We start from the raw sequence: 4,738 nt of genomic DNA on the forward strand, positions 1-4,738 counted from the left end.
CCTGGTGCCTGCATTCTGGAAGGACAGTGAGTGATGGGAGGCAGAGCTAGGAATTAGTAATAGAATAGATGGGATCCAAGGGAAAAGAGACAAAAAGCCACAGATAATACCTATCTACCTACAAGGGAGGTGGAGTCTGGGGCTGGGAAGACTAGTAGTGGGAGGGTATCAGAGATGACCCTTTCTCAGAGTTTCTTGCTGACCAGTAGCTTCTAGTTGGTCCTGATGCCTGCAGCTGGAAGGACAGTCTGTGAAGAGAGGCAGAGATAGGAATAAGCAATGGAATAGATGGGCTTCAAGGGAAAATAAGTAAAAAAAAGCCACAGAAAATTTCTATGTACCTGCCAAGGAGGTGGAGTCTGGGGATTCGGAGACTGGAAGAGGGGTGGGGGTCACAGATGACCCTCCCTCAGAATTCCTTCCTGAACAGAGGTTTCTAGTTGGCCCTGGTGCCTGCAACCTGGTAGGACAGTCTATGAAAAGAGGCACACGTTGGAATTAGCAAAAGAATAGATGGGCTCCAAGGGAAAATAAGGAAAAATAGCCATTGAAAATTTCTATCTACCTACCAAGGAGGTTGAGTCTGGGAATAGGGAGACTGGAAGTCAGGTAGGGGACAGAGATGACCCTTCCTAAGAGTCTTTTGCTGATCAGAGGCTTCTAGTTGGCCCTGGTGACTGTGACATGGAAGGACATTCTGTGAAGAGAGGCAGAAATAGTAATTAGCAATAGAATAGATGGAATACAAGGGTAAAGAAAAGGCAAAAAAAGCCACGGAAAATTTCTATCTACCTACCAAGGAGGTGGTGTCTGGGACTGGGAAGACTGGAAGTGGGGTGGGGGTCAGAGATGACTTTCTTTCAGAGTCCATTGCTGAAGAGGCTTCTAGGTGGTCCTAGTGCCTGCAGCCTGGAAGGACAGTATGTGAAGAGAGGCAGAGCTAGGAATTATCAATAGAATAGATGGGCTCCAATGTAAAAAAAAATGAAAAAATACCACAGAAAATTTCTATCTACCTGGTGGAGCCTGGATCTGGGAAGACTGGAAGTGTGCTGTGGGTCAGAGATGACCCTGTAAGAATAAATTTAAACTGGCTTTTTTTCTGTTCTGTAAAAAATTTAACCTTTTGTCCTTTCACTTCTGTACTATGGCCAGGTAAACGCCCTTGTAATAAACTGCCCTGAGACAGATTTAATTATGCAAACCTCCAGGAACTGAACAAGAGGAATGTGGACCTAAAAAAACTAGAAAGACAACCCATGCACCTGTATCACAAGAGCTTCTGCTCTTCCTCGTATGAACAAAGTTACCCGTTAAACTTCCGCATACCTTCTCCTGCCTATAAAAATACCTATAACCCTAGAAATGGGGTCCTTGCATGGGCCTGCGGAGTGAGGTGTTTACTTGGACCCCAGCCGGCTGGAAAAATAAACCTCTTGCATTTTGCCTCAAGAACCGACTCTTGTGGTTGATTGGGGGTCGTGTATCCTCTGGACAGAAAGCGCGCTGAGCCAGGAGGCTGGTGACCTTTCATTGGGGGGGTCATCCGGGATATCGCAGCTACTGATCATCTACGTCGGCCTTGGAAGTAAGCCTAAAAACCCCGTTTGTTTGTCGACTTACTTGTCTGTTTCGGTGTGGTACCAAATAGTCTGTTTCAGGTTGCACAGCCGTTTGGCCTATTGTAAAATAGTCAAACTGTGGTTGGCAGATGTGCCTGGAGAACCACAGGCTGCAGCCCTGAGGGACGCCCTAAGGGCAAAGGAGGATCAGGGATGCCTGATCATCTCGTACGGTAAGGGTGCAGATTGGGTACATATTTTGGCCCAAAGTCCCCATGGTCTTCCCCCATCTGAATCTGTCCTAAGATTGCGGAAAACAAAAATCAGTAAGTTACTTTCTGTTTGTCTTGTCCTGTTCTTTGTTCTGTTGTCTGTACTCTTAACCTATCCGTTGACGATGGGACAGAATGTGGTGACTCCTTTAAATTTGACTTTCAAACACTGGACTGAAGTAAAAGGAAGAGGTTGCGACCTGTCTGTAGAAATTAAAAAGGGACTCTGGCAGACGTTTTGTGACTCTGAGTGGCCCACCTTTGGTGTCGGGTGGGCACCCGAAGGCACGTTTGACCTTAATGCTATCCTTTCCATTAAAGACATTGTATTTCAGAAGGGACCAGGAAGTCATCTGGACCAGCAACCGTACATCATCGTTTGGCAAGATCTGATTCAAAACCCACCTTTGTGGGTTCAACCATGGTTGCCCAGTCCCCATCCAAACCCCCCTCAGGTCCTGGTGGCCCAGTCCCCCAACCCTCCGGAGGGTATAGACCTCTCCAAACGTCCCACGCAAATCTATCCAGAGACCCAAGACCTTCTTCTCCTAGACACCCCTCCCCCATATACCCCGTCCCTTCTGCTAGGTGAAGAAAGGTGCAGAGACCCCAGAATGCCACCTAACATTGGACCTGGTCCTTCCGCCCCCTCTGAGGGTGCCCTCCTAGGGCCTGCTCAGGGCACTAGGAGTCAACGTTGCGCACTCCCGTCTCCTGATACCACTGTGGTACTGCCCTTACGGGCCTATGGGCCCCCACCTCCGCCTACCGACGAGGGGCTGCCTCCCCTACAGCCTCTCCCATATTGGCCCTTTTCTTTCTCTGACCTTTACAACTGGAAAACTAATCACCCCCCTTTCTCTGAGGACCCCCAGTGCGTAATCAGTCGGGTAGAGTCCCTAATGTTCTCTCATCAGCCAACATGGCATGACTGCCAGCAACTCCTGCAGACTCTTTTCACCACTGAAGAGAGAGAGAAGATCTTACTTGAAGCAAGAAAAAATATCCTCGGGGCTGACAGAGGTTCCACTCAGCTTCCTAACCTTATTGAGGCTGCTTTTCCTCTCTCTTGACTCAACTGAGACTGCAATATGGCAGAAGGTATGGAGCGACTGACAATCTATCACCAGGCTCTAGTGGCTGGCCTCTGTGGGGCTGCCAGGCACCCCACTAATTTGGCTAAGGTAAGAGAGTTTATGCAGGTGGCTACAGAACCCCCATCAGTGTTTCTTGAGTGTCTCATGGAGGCATTCAGGCGGTTTACCCCTTTTGACCCTGCTTCTGAGGGACAGAGAGCCTCTGTAGCTATGGCCTTCATTGGACAATCAGCGTCAGATATTAAGAAAAAACTCCAGAGACTCGATGGGTTGCAGGATCTTTCTTTACAAGACTTAGTTAAAGAAGCAGAAAAAGTATATTATAAAAGAGAAACAGAAGAAAGAGAACAGAGGTGGGAAAAAGAAAGGGAGGAAAGAGAGAGTAAAAAGGAAAAAAGACAAGAAAAAAAACCTAGCTTGGATCCTGGCCACTGTAGTGCGAGAAAGGGGACAAGAATGGGGCCCCAACAAGGGACCAAAGCCTGGTCGTATCCCACTAGACAAGGACCAGTGTGCTTATTGTAAAGAAAAAGGACTTTGGGCAAAAGACTGACCTAAAAGGGCCAATAAAAAACAAAGTGCAGCCGCCCCCTCCAGCCGAAGTACTTGCCCTGCACGAGGACTCAGACTAGGGGGGACGGGGCTCGGCGACCCTCCCTGAGCCTAGGGTAACTCTAAAAGTGGAGGGGAAGCAGATTAACTTTTAGCCAACACTGGGGCCCAACACTCAGTGTTACTGGCCCCGTTGGGGCCACTTTCCAAGCAAAAAGGCACCGTTGGGGCCACTTTCCAAGAAAAAATCTTGGGTCATAGGGGCAACTGGGCATCAGGAGTATCCATGAACCACCAATAGAACAGTAGACTTCGGAAGAGGCCTAGTGACCCACTCCTTTTTGGTCATTTCTGAATGTCCAGTGCCCCTCCTTGGGAGAGACTTACTTACCAAAATGGGGACACAGATTAATTTTACCCCACGGGGTCCAAAGGTTACTCCGGATGTGCAGACATTGGTCCTAGCTGTACGCTTACAAGATGAACACCGGCTTTTCGAAAGTCAAGATAGTAACACTGGCCCCCTTCATGATTGGCTGCAAAAATATCCTAAAGCCTGGGCTGAGACAGCTGGAATGGAGTTAGCCACCAACAGGCCCCCAATACTGATAGAACTAAAAGCTACAGCTACCCCTGTGGCACTATGCCAATACCCTAAGACCAAAGAAGCCTGAGAAGTTATCAGACCTCATATACAATGCCTCCTACACCTGGGTATTCTAGAAAAATGCCAGTCACCTTGGAATACCCCCTTGCTGCCCGTAAAAAAATCTGGCTCAAGTGACTATCATCTTGTGCAAGACTTGCGGGAGGTCAATAAGTGGGTACAGGACATCCATCCCATAGTGCCTAATCCATATAACCTGCTAAGTTCTCTACCTCCAGAACGGGACTGGTATACTGTCTTAGACTTAAAGGATGCTTTCTTCTGCCTGTGACTGCACCCCTCCGGCCAGAATATATTTGCCTTTGAATGGAGGGACCCGGACACTGGGATCACAGGACAATTAAGTTGGACTCGGCTTCCTCAGGGCTTCCAACACTCGCCTACTATTTTTCTTTTTTTGAGAGATTTTCACTGTAGGGCGCGTGCGCTCGCCAGACAGACAGAGAGAGACATAGAGACAGAAAGCGAGAAATCACCCCCCAGGGGGGATGGTCACGCCGCAATCCCTTCTCCTCCATTCTCCTCTCGGGATCTTGGGCACGCACGCACACGCGCCTGGCGTGAGTTTTAAGCCACCGGGTCCGGGAC

General features: G+C 48.8%; 1 pseudogene; it reads left to right on the top strand.

The window, feature by feature from the left end:
- Positions 1-1,959: 1,959 nt before the first annotated feature.
- The window catches only part of LOC102478539 (uncharacterized), a 5,353-nt pseudogene continuing 2,574 nt past the window's right edge, over positions 1,960-4,738 (top strand).

This window comes from Tupaia chinensis, unplaced genomic scaffold (genome assembly GCF_000334495.1).
Source record: "Tupaia chinensis unplaced genomic scaffold, TupChi_1.0 Scaffold139593_1, whole genome shotgun sequence".
Classification (NCBI taxonomy): domain Eukaryota; kingdom Metazoa; phylum Chordata; class Mammalia; order Scandentia; family Tupaiidae; genus Tupaia; species Tupaia belangeri.